The 17023-nt window shown below is 39.2% G+C and overlaps 1 non-coding gene across 1 annotated transcript; it reads left to right on the top strand.

The window, feature by feature from the left end:
* Positions 1 to 7275: 7275 nt before the first annotated feature.
* On the top strand, positions 7276 to 7359 carry Trnal-cag (transfer RNA leucine (anticodon CAG)). Its single transcript has one exon. It is a non-coding gene; the product is annotated as a tRNA-Leu (tRNA).
* Positions 7360 to 17023: the final 9664 nt, after the last annotated feature.

Genomic DNA, 17023 nt, shown 5'->3' with positions numbered 1-17023 from the left:
GAGATTACCTTATTGCAGCTAGTTTTTAGCATTCATTTCGATAAAGTTTTATACTGACGTATACAATGCTGCAGGCACAGCAGTAAGTAAAATACTGAAATGTTGGAAGTAGATAGTTGTTTGACCAATGTTCACTCTGATAGTTACAGCTCGAAGACAGTTTGTTTCATGCTAAATTCGAATACTGAGTTGTAAATGAAAGACTGTCGTGGATTTGCTTTGTAAAATTAATTTATTAATTGAATAATACACGGCCTCCTACGAATCATGAACCTTGTCAGTGGGTTGGTGGCGGGAAAGGGGAGGGAGTGGGCTGGCGTGGCTATGTAGAGAGTGCAGACAGTCCAGTTTCAGGGACAATATTTTGGATAAGTAACTGATCCTTACAACATGAATCAAAATCGCCTTGTTTTCGTGGTACTGCGAAGAGGTGAAACCTAGGGGAAACTAAGGGCGTAATTTTTCCCGATGCATGCAACTGTACTGTATGATTAAATTATGATAGCATCATCTTGGGTGAAATATACCGGAGATAAAATAATCCGCCATTCGTATATCTGGACTGGGACTACTCCCCTCGGAGGATTTCGTCAACAGGAAAAACAAAACTGGCGTTCTAGGTGTCGGAGCGTGGAATGCTCTGTTTCTTAATAGGGCAGGTACGTTATAAAATTTCAAAATGGAAAGGATGGACTGCTTTTAGATGTAGTGGGATCTACGAGGTGAATACAGTGTTATAAATGCAAAAATCATATAGGATAACGGAGGAGTAGGTTTTTATAATAAATAAGAAAATAGCAATGCGAGAAAACTACTGTGATCAAGATAGTGAACGTACAAATATCGTAAGCAAGGCAGACACGAAGCTCACACCCACCACAGTAGTAAAATGACAACTATTTCCATAGGTGATGAAGCTATTAAAGAAATGTGTCATGAGATAAACGAGATTATTCAGATAGTTTCGGAAGACGAAAATGGAATTGTGATTGGGGCTGGCATTCGATAGTAGGTAAAGGAAGAGAAGGAAATAATAGATGAGTTTAGACTGTAGAAAAGGAATGAAAGAGGAAGCCGCGTGATAGAATTTTGCTCGGAGCATAATTTAATCATGGTTACAACTTGCATTAATAATCGTGAAAAAGGGTGTATACGTCGAAGAAACATGGAGACACCGGCAGTTTTCACACTGATTATATCATGGTAAGAGAGATATTTCGGATCCAGGAGTTAAACTGTAAGACATTTCCATGGGCAGATGTGAACTCAGACCACATTTATTGGTTATGAGCTGTACATTAAAACTAAATAAATCGCAAAAAGGTAGGACATTAAGAAGATGGGGCCTCGATAAGTGGAAAGAACGAAAGGTTCTTGAGCGTTTCACAGGGAGCATTAGGCATCGATTGACTAGAGCAGGGGAAAATGTACAGCAGAAGACTAATGGGTAGCTTACAGAGACGGAACGCTGAAGGCAGCAGAGGATCAAATAAGTAAAAAAAGGCTTAGTATAAATCCTTCGATACCACAGGAAGTATTGCATTTAAATTATGGAAGGAGAAAGTATAAAATGCAGAAAATGAAGCAGGCGAAAAAGAATATAATTGTCTACAAAATTAGATTGATAGAGAGTGCAAAATGGCTTAGCAGGAGTGGGTAGAGAACAAATGTAAGGATTTAGAGACATATTTCACTAGGTGAAAGATAGATGCCACCCACAGGAAAATCAAACACGCCTTTGGAGGAAACAGAAGCAACTGTATCAATATCAAGTGCTCAGATGGAAAACAGTCTGAATCAAGAAAGGGAGAACTTAGCGGTAGAGGGAGTATATAAAAGGTCTGCACGAGAAAGATGAACTAGAAGGCAATATTATACTAAGGAAAGAGAACGCAGATGAAATGCGTGATATGATACTACCAGAAGAATATGACACAGCATGAAAGAGCTAAGTCTAAACAAGGCTCCTGGAGTAGACGACATTCCGCATGAACTACTGATAGCTTTTGGAGAGCCAGCCGTCACAAATATATTCCATCCGGTGTGCAAGCTGTACGAGGCCGGAGAAATACCCTCAGACTCTTAGACTTCAATTGGAAAGTAATAATTACAATTCCAAAGAAAGCAGATCCTGAAAGATGTGAATCATTTCGAGTTATCAGTTCAAATCTTGGATGGGAAATATTAAGACGAATTCTTTGCAGAAGAATGGTAAAATGGTTGAAGAAGATCAGTCTGGATTACAGAGAAATGTAGACAAACGTGAGGCAATACTGAACCAATGATTTCTCTTAGAATATTGGTTAGCGAAAGACAAACTTACGCTTCTGGCATTAATAGCATTTGACACTGTTGGCTGGAACACTCTCTTTGAAGTTCTGAAGGTAGCAGGCGTAAAATACTGGGAGCGCAAGGCTATTTACAACAGGTACAGAAACCAGACGGCAGTTAAAAGAGTCGAGAGACATGAGAGAGAAGCAGTGGCTGGGAAGGGAGTGGGACGGGTTTAGCTTGTCCCACATGTTATTCAGTCTGTACCTTAAGCAAATAGTAAATGAAACATAAAAAATATGGATTACGAATTAAGGCTCAGGGAGAAGAAATAAAAGCACTGAGGTTTACCGATAACACTGTAATTCTGTTAGGGACAGCACAGTACTTGGAACAGCAGTCGAACGGAATGTACAGTATCTTGAACTGAGGATGTATGATTAACATCAACAGAAGCAAAACAAGGATAGTGGGATGTAGTCGAATGAAATCAGGTGATGCTGAGGGAATTAGATTAAGAAACGTGACACTGAAACTAGTAGATCAGTTTTACTATTTGGGCAGCAAAATGAGGATGGCGGAAGCAAAGATGATACAAAATGTAGATTGGTAATGACAAGGAAACCATTTCCGAAGTAGACAAATATGTGAACTTCGAATGTAGTTTTAAGATTTAGGAAGTCTTTTCTGGAGGTATTTGTCCGCAGTGAGCCATGTATGGAAGCAAAATGTGGACGATAAACAGTTAACATAAGAAGTGAATAGAGGATTTTGAAATGTGGCGATACAGAAGAATGGTGGAGATTAGATGGGTTGATTGCCTAACTGATGACGGGTGCTAAATAGAATTGGTGATACAAGAAATTTGTGGTACAAATTGACTAAAAGAAGGAATCGGTTGATAGGGCACATTCTAAGTCATCAAGGGATCACCAATTTAGCATTAGAGGGAAGAGTGGAGGGAGGGGGGGGGGGTAAAAATAGTAGAGAAAACAAAGAGATGAATATAGTAAGCAGATTCACGAGGAGGTGTGATGCAATAGTTATTTGGTGTTGGAGAAGATTGCAAAAGATAGAGTAGCATTGAGAGCTGCATCAAACCAGTCTTGAGACTGAAGACTACAACAAACAGGATCATATACTGCGTCCTTAAAAGAATTTTCTGCATCAATTCATTTGATTGAAACATGTCAGTCACTCAGCAAGGTGAAATGCTGATAATAAGCACGAAAATTGTAATACGTCTGAATTTTTTTTCTGTCCTTATAATCAAACGGCGGCCTATTGAAGTAGCATATGTAAAACGATTGTGGTAACAGAATCGTCAAAACTAGATTATATATTGCTGTAGCTGCCATAATTTATCAATAATGTTTATTACATATAAATATCAGCCTACATTTTTCCGTAGCTGTTTCTGTATCGATTTTTTAATAGTCCTGCAAAGGAGAATCGCTGCCACAGAACACTATTTATTCTGCTAAAATGTCGTTATAATTGTACATGAAAAGCTATAAAATAAATATGGAAAACGGAAGCCGTCACCAGTGCAGCCAGAGAAATGTTATATGCAAGTATTTACTATTAAAAAATGAATATGCCGTTGCACCCCGCCAGTAACAAGAGAAACATGTACAACGTGTATGACGTAATTAGTGTCTGCAACGGCCACGTAAAGCTCTCTCCTCTGGGGCTGTCTGCTCTTGCTAAAATGGGACACGCTGTACACCTTCTTGTTCAGATCGTAACACCGAGAGAGGTAGCACAGTGCCTATCACACTGTACTTGCATTCAGGAGGACTATAGTTGAAATTCATCGCCAGCTGTACAGTTTTATGTTTGCCGTGATGTCTCTAAATCGCTTAATGGCAAATGGAAGCACAGTTCCCATGAAAAGCCACGGCCTATTTCCTTCCTGGTCCCTCCCTAATTCGAGCTTGTGCTTCGATGACCCCTTTGTCGACGGGAGCCTAAATTCTTTCCTTCCTTCCTGACCGTGACCCAGGCATCAGCTTCCTTTCTTACTTGCAGTTTTAATTAATCTTGACCTTTAGATTAAAGGATTTTGATCAAGATCTTAACAGAAATTACGGACAAGTAGGGAGATTAGAATTCTATGTAAATAGGAGAAATAGACGGACTAGAAGAAATATTGAATGCAACCCTCACGTACCCATGCGAAAACATTATTTAATTACTTAATCTAATAACAATAAAATGAGTGACAAAGCTTGTTTAAACTTTTCAGCTTCTACAGATAATAGGGCGGGAGTCACTGGCCGTCAACAAGAGGAACTCACAAACAATAAACACGGAAAATGAGAAAAAATGGTGACAACTGAGAGAGGGTTCTGTCAAACGATGATCCAACGGCAACAGAACGCACAGCATTATCCGAGCGTCAGCATCAATCTCTTCGTTATTTGGTTACTGAGTTACTTTGAAGATATAACTGCAATGTTTGTCAATCGAGCTGTTGCGAGTTGCAAGCGTCAAGTTTTTTAAACGGTTTGCTATTGGAAAACCCGGCACCCTTCCCTCGACATCTGAGGCTTCAGCAGTCAGGTAAAATCCTACACTGTGACTCTTGAACAGTTGGTCCATGTGCCACAGAGGCTGACTGTACCAGTCACGAAAGCGCTTGTTGACTTCCCAATCTCGATCAAAAAGTGAAGGACCATTGACCACTTTGTTTGCTGTTTACAACATCAATTCGCAATGCTGTCAATCGTCAAGCTAAAGTCGCACCAGTTTTTCTAGGTAACATCTTGGGAGGACCACTCTGCAACGTTAAGTTGCCAGCCACTGGCTCCTTCTAGGTGTCAATTTCACCTTGAAACTGTATAACAGGGCGTGAAAATGTTCGCTTCCAATTAAATGAATTTGCTCATCTTAGTGATATAAATTTTTTAATGCAACTAGGTATTGGATTGGAAATAAAAACTAAGTCTATAAAAATACCTACACTGCTATATCATCGTTATCATCCCTTGGCCGACATCACATTAAACACAATATTAATATTAAAATTTTCACAGTCATTAATTACCAAAATTGCCGGATAAATTTTTAGCCTCAAATGGTTCATTTTCTTTAATCCAAGTAATTACAAAGTTATATTGCCATTCCGTGGGAGAGGGCACCCCACTGTAGTCTTCGGAACGATATCTCACTAGAATATTACGGAATACTATACCTAGTAATCCCGCCTCTGGCTCATTTATAGCACCAAGTAATTTATCGTAAATAAAATGACAACGAAGTATAGTAGGTTTTATCAGTATATGTTACGGATTTTGTATAGTATATGTATCCGTTTAGTTTAATGGTGGGTTTACGTTAGTGTTGATCTGGTTATAGTATCGAAATCAAGACGGAATTTAGAAAATGTTAACGACTTTGTCCAAATATTTTAAACTAGTTGTGTTGAATATATACAGCTAAACATAATCAGTTGATATTTACACCATTCTGAGCTGAATGGATTAGTGTAATAATGTACCACATAATGATTTCTGGGTTGCGACTGCAGTGCATGGAATTGGAGCAAGCGCTTTGTTACAGCTCACTTGCTGCAGACCTTGTTAACTATAACACACTCATAAGTTACATTAGTCTGATGTAGTCACTTATTTTTCTCGATGTTATGCACGCAGCCTGTTGTTTCCATTCTCTGTAAGCTGATTTTGTAATATACAATGTCATTAATAAAAATAGCACCTTCCTAGATGTTTCTGACTTACACGAGCTTTTGTGAGACAGAAACAATGCTGTTAGACTCTTCCGTTATCAAGCTGCAATGATGCCAGATTAGGGTTACCTGTTGGAGAGCGACCCTCTTTACAGTTCAACCAGACAAAGGGATTAACGAGAAATAGAAAATCTGATGAGAGCTATGTGTAGTGACTTTTCTTTCAATTGTTCAGTTATTTTTCATTATTTTATTTTACTATAGTAGCCAAACCATTATATTTCTTGCTACACAAAATGTAATGCCAATATATTATACATTGTTTCCAATGGCTCCAAATGACATACATTACCGACACTCATATTTCTGAATGACATATAGTCACATACAATACTGTAAATCGCTGTATATCTGATTACAGACGACCACAACGTACTTGCAACGAAACAAATCAGCCCGATCTGTACACTATTTAACGTCACACTTACGGCACATCTCTGCACTATAACGTATCTTCCCATTTTTCCATAGTTTTTAATTACACCCCACTGCAGGAATTTCCTTTCAACAGTCCTTTCTATGTCCATCCCCGTATGACTTTTATCTTTTCTGGTTTGCATACTAGGATGTTGTTCTACACTATAAAATTTAGTACATAAGTTTCAAGATTTCCAGCAAGGTTGACGACGGTATTTTTCTGGGTAGAATTTCTCTGTCAGTTCTTCAAACTACTGGCCAGTCTAGTAAGTCATGTTTAGTATGAGGTACCTAATTTTTAATTACTTATAGGTGACAGTCACTCGTTGAAATAGTGCAAAGAAAATTTAATTTGTGTAAACACTCGACAACTGTAAGGACATGTTCTGGCAGTCACGACAGAAATACTTGAGAAATAATTATTTCTTATATGTACTTCTCAAAAACTTTCTTACGGGATTTTTCTTGTATTTTTCTGATAGTAACATTTTCTTGTTCTCTACTAGCTTAATGATATTTTATCCTTGTTCTGGATTGTACTTACGACATTATTCAATATCTAATGTTTACAATACTACTGTTATGCGTCACAGTCAAAAAGAACATATATTTGTCCCGAAATTTCGTGTTACCAGTTTGTTTTACTGTCTCGTATTTTTACAATTGGCTGGTACGTATTCCAGGGAAAACAACCAAGAGCGGCGCAGTAGTAAGCGCCGGGGAACGCCTGCGAGGTCGGCTGTACCGCTACTCACAGCTCCCCTCCATATGCCACATTCCTCAGAGTGACGCAAATAGATGCCAGAAATACAAAACGCATCAAGTTTACGTACCATGTCAGGATGGCCGAGCGGTCTAAGGCGCTGCGTTCAGGTCGCAGTCCACTTCTGTGGGCGTGGGTTCGAATCCCACTTCTGACAAATATTTTTATTTCTGCTTGCCTAGCGCGGGTCTCTGCTTATGCCTCAAGAAGTTGTATAGTATTATTTTAAATACTAAATGTTATAATTTCACAAACTTCAAACAACTTTGTACTTCATACGAACGTTAGGTACGTATTATAGCTTAAATATAATTAGAGGAGAAGGCAGAGAGATGGGCACATATATTAAAAAGAACACCCCTCCCCAAAGAGGTATGGGAGGTGCTGCAGACTGGTGGCCACGACTGTAAACGGTGTCACTTGCTGGCAGTAAATAAAGGTGGGATAAGAGGTATAACTATTTTCAAAACAGATTCTGAAGTGTCCATCTTCCCCCCAAAGATCAATAAATCGAAAAAAAGATTAAATCTGTGTTTTAATCACCTATCTCAGTGAGGTGAACAGAAACACCAAATTTTCTCTTTAATATTATACAAGCATGAGTTAGATCCCAAAGGAAATTGTAAGTATAAAGTTAGGCACAAGACGTAAAATCCATTATGAATTTGATTTTCATATTTCTTTCCAAAATTATCAATTTTGTTATTAAATTTGAAAACTATTCAATTCTATCCATTTTACACTAGCTTAGACACCTGCTTTTCGGATGTCAGTGTGAAATTGCTTTATGATAACCATAAGAATATGAAAATAGAACCCATTTCACATAACTGCCGAAGGTTTTCAGTGTAGAACAAACATCAGTCCGCACAATAACCGATACTGGGTCCAAACTACTCGCAAAAAGTTTCCATTTTAACATTAAATCACGTAACTGACATCATGTTAAGAATGATCTGTCTCAATATACAAGTTGTACCCCAGAAGTAACGAAGAGGTTTCGAACAACATGTGCTTGACTAAAACATGACTCCTCACCTGTTGAAATAAACTTGTCTGATTGGGCTTGTTTTGTCAAAAGAAACATCAATATAACCATTACCTTCTAAACAACAAATTTTACGAGTAGTAACGTATTAAGAATAAGGATTCACAGAGATACAGGAAATATTTGTTTTGTTATAAATCCAGTCATGGTTAAAAAAAATTATTAACCAGGTAATCAATTCTGGTCAGCTACTATCATTTTCAGACCGGAGTGAATCGAGTACATTATACAATTCGTGTTACTGTGTATATGGATGTTACAGGCATATAGATGGTGCAGCCACCTCTATATACTCAGTGACTAAAATTATGTGGTGTACTGGATTCACTTAGGTCTTGAGATGGTCATATCTGTAGGTAATTAATTGTTCGGTCTTTTTTTCTTTGTGATATATCACTGGATTTATTATAATAACAACAATAACGAAAAAGCACAAATTTTACATTGCATATAAAGTAAATGACTATTTACTTTTTCCACATACTTCAATTGCAGTATTATCTTCTGGGACCTGTCTCTATTTCCACTCACCACACAAATTCCGAAACGCGGAGTCTTAAATTCTCCAATTAGCCGAAACACAGGTCAGATTAAAGGATAGTTTAAGACTGAAATTTTGGTTACTGTCATGGGATTGTGAATTAGCGTACTATGTACTTAAATTAAAGCAACACAGTTGCGATTCTTACTTACAAATAAAGTTCGAAGTAAACGAATTCGACACCATGTCCGATTTTTGTGACAGAGGAAACAGCTGGCAGTTTCACCAACTTTGAAATTCATAATTTCTCTGATAGATATGTTCGCTACTAACCCAGACCATCAAATCCTTGAACGATACTGCATTTGGTCTTCCGACACGACAGCATACAACGTTTCTGGAAGATTCTTTCCTGTGCATCCCACTGTTTCTAAGCACATCATGTTAAGGTACTCTGAAAAAGACATCTTTAGTCGCCTATCTCTGAAAAAGTGACAGGAGTCATCTTGCCTAAGTGTGGTTGCTGTAAACATGGGTCTTCATTTAAACACCGTATTATTCCATCGAAACTTCAAATGGAGTTTCTCTCTTCGTCATATATCCTGACCCCAACAGTAAGAAGAGAACCACCACATGGGGACGCAAAACTGTAAGGACCAGCCTCATCACTGGACGCCATAAAAAGATAAGTTGACAATACAGATAATGATCTAGAAATCAACGTCAGGCATACGCCAGATTTCAGTTATACAACTTGATTCATTGGTGATAAAATGTTCTTTCAAGACATTTGGTGAGAAATATGGGTCAAATGTGTCATGCACCAAATGTGGACACACACTGGGGTTGAAGAAGCCATTTAAGTTTGTGATTTCTGTATATAATTTTTAATTGGATGTTCATTTAAAATGCTTAAATAAACAAGCTGTTATTCGTTGAGAAGTCCAATGTTTTGTAATGCTTTATCCAGCTTGACTAAACACTTTGAAAGAGTTTAGTGACTTTTGGATAGAGCACATATTATACCTAGAATTTTTGTGTTTTTTGTTTTCAAGTTTTTTATGAATCTTTGCTTTTGTATAGAAACAGTAGATCTTAATTATAAATTAAAAAATTGACAAATTTGTTATAGTCGTTAGTGAAGATTAAAAATCTAGCGCTCTCCCAACAGAAAGTATCTGTAACTTGAAAACGAAGATATTTACACCTTTTCCTATAGCATGTGGCATTAGCAACTTTGACGACCTTAACATTTTAATATCGTCTGAGAAATACAATTTATTACTGCTATATCGCACGTATTCGAATGAACGTTTCAGGATACAAGAAGATACTGGTTCGAGGACCTTCTATTAGTTAATTTTACATTTGCGATTGCACATTGGTGTGAATTGCTTTCGAGACTGCAGACTTCCAATAGTCTACCAACACTGATAATCATCTATAGCAATACTAAGCCACCTAAGTTCATCTAGGTAGCCCGTGATCTGTTTACTTGTATTTTCCATCCAGATATTATCAGAGAGTTACTGTATATTTCAAAATTCCCTGAGACTAATTGTGAAGTAAACCATATATATTGTTCTTCTTTTGAAGGATGTGTAACAAGCGTTTGAGTAAAGAAATCTCTTTGAGTGGAGGTATTGTCGCTGCATCTCTGCCAGGTGGCAGCACGTCAGTGTCTCCATTTCTCTGTGTCTCCACAGTAGAAATCAAATGTTTATGCCTGTCACATGTCTCTTTTTAATCTTCCTCTCTCTCTCTCTTTCTTTTTTTTCCTCTGTTTTTCTCTGTCTCACCCACACACCACTCACTCACTCACTCACTCACACTTAAACACACACACACAGTGTTTGCTAATTTTTCTCATCTCCTACCCACAAAACCGTGCACACACCAGTATCCACTGATCAATAACAGCTGAAAGTATGAAAAACATGCGAGCAGAAACTAAGTTCACACCACCTGAAAGTACACTTTTTGTTTCTTTTCCTGATGAGGTCTGTTTACCTTACTTACTTTTTTCCATCGTGAGCCGTGTAAAGCTCACAAACACTCTTATTCCTGAAACCCAACAACACAGCTACTCTCTACCAAGTAAATCCACTTCTTAGAAACAACCGGTTTCAGCACCCTCAGCCAGTGAACACACTAAAGTATTTAATGCCGCCTAATTCTTTACAATATTTGTTGTGACTTTCATGCCAAGTATTCCGGGTACGACCAGCTCTTCAACTTTACTCTTATTCCGTCTGAACTTCTGAACCATTTTATTATACTTCCAAACCGAGTAGCATTAATATTGCTCAATTTTACAGGCTTCATCCGTATCATTCATTCTCGGATCCATATACAGAGCAATAGCTTATAGAGTAAAAGGTCTCACTTGTGAATACTTACATGATAATTATGGTTTGACACAATTTAAGTCGTTCACAACATACGAACATTAACGTGGTTCTGTGTAAAAGTGAATAGGATGGAAAATATCTATATAACGTGCATCCAGTGCGATTACAATGTCGTACTTAATGATAATGAACAAATGTTTCTTCTCCATTTTCAGTTCATTAAAGGAGAAAATATATTCGATTCCGTGTGCCATATTGGTGACCTACTGAAGTTCAAAAATTGCACAGCCAATCATATCCTCTTTATTGCCTTTTCTTTGCGTTCTTTCATCCTTCATGTGTCACTGTCAACTGTACACAATCCGCAGTTCCCTTCAATCCACTGGAGTGCCCTAGGAATTCGCCGTGTACATGCATCCACACTTCATATACACGGCCGACGTATGCAAGCCATCTTAGCTTACCCTACCGATCAGTGGTTAAGGCATTCAGCTTATATCTGAAAGGAGCAGGATTCAGATTACCTCCGGAACATTTATTATTGGTCTTTCCGTACTGGGAAAGGAAATACCAACGTATAAATAATGGTTGCTATGAATTAGGAGACACACTCGTGCACCCACTATGGTAGTTCCAAGCTGACTCTTAACCTAAAGCCAGAACATAAGTATTACTATTCGACGTAAAGAACAGATTATCATTGAGTGTGTTCTGAAATTGTATTATGGCTTATCGTCTCATAGATGGACAAGAATGTCTTCTAAAAATAAACATTCGTCATTAAAGCTTTTTACTGAAACTGTTCTAATTAGATGTTGAGAACCTTCTCGACTTCCTCCAGAAGCTAAAATCGTAGAACAGGATTCAAGGATTGCTATCACATGAAAGAACACAAACAACAAGATTATTAAATGTTAATAAATCACTGCAGGCCAAAAGCCAACGCTCGATCGGGCACAGTTTTCATAAACCACACGTCCTAGGTTCATCCAAACAGGGACACACCGAGTGACACTTTACCTCACAGTGGTACAGCCGGTCTTAACTCAGATAGTCATATTCAGTTTCGGTTGCTTAACAATCTAGCAGTAGGCAAGCGAGACTGACTAATTGGTTCCTCCCGAATCACGTGTACAATTCATTCCCCATCAAGGAGGTCACGAAGCGAATCATGCAGTTACCGATATAGTGAACCAATACAACATTTCACTCAGATTTCACAAATACAACAATCTCTAGAAACATTGGACAGTACAAACACCACATGGGTAAACTACTGGTAACTGATCCTCCACGAGGGGCACATGCACCTTGAAATAGGTACATGTTCCGAAACACCAAACATACCTCGTTGCGGAAACGTCGAAAGTGAGCCACGACCAGTTTCCCAAGATGGAATACGGTAATTGTCCAGGAACACATATGTTCACCGAGCTCGCTACGAAACTACATGAAAGAGGGTGTTCTGGCGTCCCCGCACTCCAACCGCGTGCTGATATTGTCGACGCCGTAGAGCTGCTACTGCCACAACTCTCGCAGTGGAGTTGAGACACGATGCGCGATGACGTAGGTCCCCGGTGGTGAACGGGAGACAGAAATGCGAACTCGTTCGATGGATGCTGCTTCTGATTTACGAATGAATGATTCATTGCCCGGATATGCAGTAGTTGTTAAGTCTTATCTCATTCGCATCGTACACACCACCAATTGCGAGGAAACTTTGTAATTATGTCTTCTCGTACGTTGTTGCCTCGTTACTATGGGGTTGTTGAACCTGTATGAAGCGAGATCCACAGATATTCTTTGATCACGTCTGAGTGAACCTACGCCGTAATGTTGAAAAAAAATGTTCAAAAGTTCTCTTTTCAATTAATGAAGTAGGTATTTTGATATTCAGATTAAATTGTCCCTGATGAACAGTCGTTGGTTAACTATCATTAATGAAATCACTTAGTAATCTAGTCCACGCTTGATATTTCACTTGGAACGAACAGTTTATTGTTCCTTGGCCACTAAATACTTTATAACTTTCGCCCCACACGCACACGCAGTTGGTTGGTAAAGTCACTTCCATTAAAATTAAGTTTCTTGACAATTACGACAACTTGACTCTTCAGCGTAATTGTATTATCTTCGTGAAGTCGTGTAATTGTGTCCTACTCGAGACTAATTGAGTGTAGTCCTTTGATATACTATCCACTCTTCTTTTAGTTCCAAATATTTGAAAGTCAAGTCCAATATTCACTATTAACCCATTATGCACCGTTATACGCGTCTGTCAGTTCCTATCTCTGCTTAGAAAATCAGTTTCCGAAGTTCGTGAATCACGTCACGCAAGAAACACTTCTGAACGCAAAACAATCTCGTCGCGTTCTGTACTCCCAATAACTAAGACAAGAATTGTTCTCGCACGTATTTATAGGACGAGAGTCAGCAAGCGACTTCTTCTGTGAAATAGTATTGTAGGCGCATTGAATTTCTTCGTTGCGCTTACAACTCTCTTCCACATAAAAGTTATCTCTGACTAATATCACCTTGGACTTAGCCTTCAAGATATTAATTGCAATTATCACTTGGATATTTGTCCATTAATTAAATCTGAGGTTTCTTCCTCCTCTTTTCATAACAAAAACTCTCAGCGATGTATAAACTTCTTGGTGTTAGCTTATCGGCAAAGATGTCGTATTTGCCAAGATAACTCTTCCCTACTTCATATTATGATATTCTGTCTTAATTGACTTTAAGGGGGTCATTGGGGTGTTATAGTGTGTCGGTGCCTGCAGCAGGAAACAAACACAACATATCGCTGGCAAAATATGACCAACGCTTGCCAGTGCTTCCACAATTTGTAAGTGATCTGCGAGACAGCTGAGAGAAATGACTCAAAAGCCCTTCCAATTCCAGGAAAATACAGAATAATATATAACCTCCCTGTCCTTCACACAGTGGCCTGAAGGGAACCTGTCAGATGAACATCTACACATGCTACATCTCGTTTCAGCGATTCGAGGAGAAAAACTGTTGTCACCACAATCGATAGAGGGCGGCAATAATGTACCGAGTCCCGCTCTACTGCGTGTCGCGAGAAGGAAGATCAAACCTCAGACAGCTTCAAGTGTAATGTCGCGAAAATAGGCGCCGGGCAGCACCGCTTCGAGAGAAGATGATGTCTGCAGTAGGAGGCGGGATTTAAAATCCTCGAAAGTGAGGACCCCTTGACTCAACCTTATGGAGTCGGTGCCTACCTTTGCCTAAATTATCTGCATGTGCGCCTCCTCCATAATTCGATTACTCTTTACTCTTTCCTGAATTAATGCTCTTCAAATCAGATTCTGTATGCATTGCCCTCTCACAAATGCATTGTTCGTCACGTAATTAAATACGGTACCGGTACTCACCTAGCTTCAAGTTCATGGAATTCCCGCAGAACAACAGTGGCATCTAAAGCAGTGAAGGTCTGCCGTGTCACCACTCATCAGTGCCTCTGTCATACTTCATCAACACGTGCCACCTGCTCTTCACGTACACACGATGTGTCTGATCTCTGCCATCTGTGTTCTAGATTTATTGTGACACCGCAACAAACATCATTAGTTTTATCGTTACGGAGGTAGATATTTCATAGGTTTCAAAGATTCTTTACTCATTCTACATGCCTCTTCTTTTTTTATTTACAAGCAGTCTAATTGCAATCACAGGCTGGTTGAAACTGGTAACTGCATTTAAAACTACCTTTGTGAATGTTGTAGGAAAATAAAATAAAATTAACAGGCAGTCATATAGTGGCCATTGGCAACGGCATTTTTCTGTAGTAGACGAGAGGCGAATGAGGTTATACTGCTGGTGTCGGCTTACACACTGGGCGACTTATAATCAAAATCATCCCCACACCCCTCGTCCAAGGAAACTACCGGGAATTGTCCAAGGTCAACCAGGAGACTCCTCACGCACCTTAGGCCATTGTGCGAGTGATATTGAAGATCATTCAGGGGAACATCCAGCCCCCGCACTACCCGTGTGTGTAGCAATTGTGCGAGGCCATGACGTATGTCGATACCGGTCACGTGATTTAACATTGGCGGGAAACCCCTGGAACAATGGCTGCACATTAAACATTAAACCGAATGGACCAATAACATTAGATCTACCACTCCTCTCCCTTATCATCCTTTCTAGTTATCACAGTTATCGCCTCTTCATTCGATATCTGTGAATCATTGGGGAGCAGTTCTCGTTTGTTATAAACAGTAACTCCACTGTGGAAGAGTTTGGAAACAATAATAATGATATAACAAATTAGCTAATATTTCATTATGAACATCATCTACAACACCTTATTCCCTTACCCTAATGTGTTGCTATTGTTCATTAACAATATCTTAGATCGTGAGAGCCTCTGAGGCCGCACGGCGCAAACCCATAGCTTGCATTTGGTTGGCATCTGCATCTTTGCGGGATGCAAATATTTTCGATCTGAACCCTACAAAGTGTACAATCTGCGAACCATTCGCCTCGTTTTTCATTAGACCGATATCTTCATTATTTTGCGGCGTTATTTTGGAAGAATTATCGACCACATATGCAGACGTGTCGAATTCTTCGGGACTGTAGCTAGTTCCTTCGTTTGGATCGCAGCATTTCACCAAGTAAATAAAATCTTCTGTAGCCATCAACAGTAGCATGGGGTGGGAGAAGTTTGACTTTGCAGAGTCATAGTGAAAGCAGGACATGAGGAATTTGGAAAGGTCCACAACACGCATACTGATACAGGCAGCCATCGTGAACTGCACTGACAACTTTCTCATCTCCACAATTAAAAAAATGGTTCAAATGGCTCTGAGCACTATGGGACTTAAATGATACGGTCCTCATTCCCCTAGAACTTAGAACTACTTAAACCTAACTAACCTAAGGACATCACATACATCCATGCCCGAGGCAGGATTCGAAGCTGCGAACGTAGCGGTCGCGCGGTTCCAGACTGTAGCACCTAGAACCGCTCGGCCACTCCGTCCGGCTCATCTCCACAATTACTACTCCTTTTTCGAAGATAGTGGTCCATTTGAAAATTGCCTTGGCAATGTAATCTCTTGCTCCACATTGACATCCCACCGATATAGAAAGTGAATTCTGTTATGTTCTCACATGTTCATCATTTTTCCGAAAATTGAATTGCTCATTAAGTTGTAAATATATCGAAAACAGTACTGGAGTATAATGGTAGGACTAAAAGCACCAGATGGTCTATTGTAAACATGGTGGATTACAGTGTCCATGTTATGATTTTGCTTTTGCTATGAGCATTAGCTAGGAATTCAATTATGACAGGGTTCGTATGAGGCGACGTTGAGCCCAGTACAACTTTTGCTGATGCCGCAGACGCGCTTCCTGTAGCTGTCGCCACGCTATCTCTGAGTGTCCTGACAATCGCATACGAATAGCGTCCATCAGCCCTGTTTCTGCAAATGTGTAGAGAACTATACTGGCAGTGGCCCCGGAGACCTTTCTGAAGTCTAAGGAACTTACTTAATTAGCTACTAACGAAACTTTATTTTTAGTAAGTTCGTGAATGTATTACACTGAGGTGACAAAGTAGCTGAATGGGACATAATTCTTCGGCTCTGTAAAACATACAACGGTAAATCAGTTCTCTCACATAACCAGTTCGCAATTCGTCTACTATAGTAGCTGCGGCTAATGGAAGCAATTACAGAAGTTATAACGATGCTAAACCCACGGTAGCTATATACCGGGAACAGTTACAAGTGGTTACAACGATGCTCAATCCAGAGCAGTTATATACTTGGACATTGCTCACCGACAACAACTTGCAATGGAAGGAATTACAAGCGTTATAACTATGTTGAATTCACGGTAGTTGTATGCTGGAAGCAATTACAAGTGGTTACAATGATGCTAAATACAGGGCAGTTATATACCT

This window comes from Schistocerca nitens, chromosome 4 (genome assembly GCF_023898315.1).
Source record: "Schistocerca nitens isolate TAMUIC-IGC-003100 chromosome 4, iqSchNite1.1, whole genome shotgun sequence".
Lineage (NCBI taxonomy): Eukaryota > Metazoa > Arthropoda > Insecta > Orthoptera > Acrididae > Schistocerca > Schistocerca nitens.
Note: the sequence above shows the minus strand (reverse complement) of the source record. Positions and strands in the feature narration are given on the sequence as shown.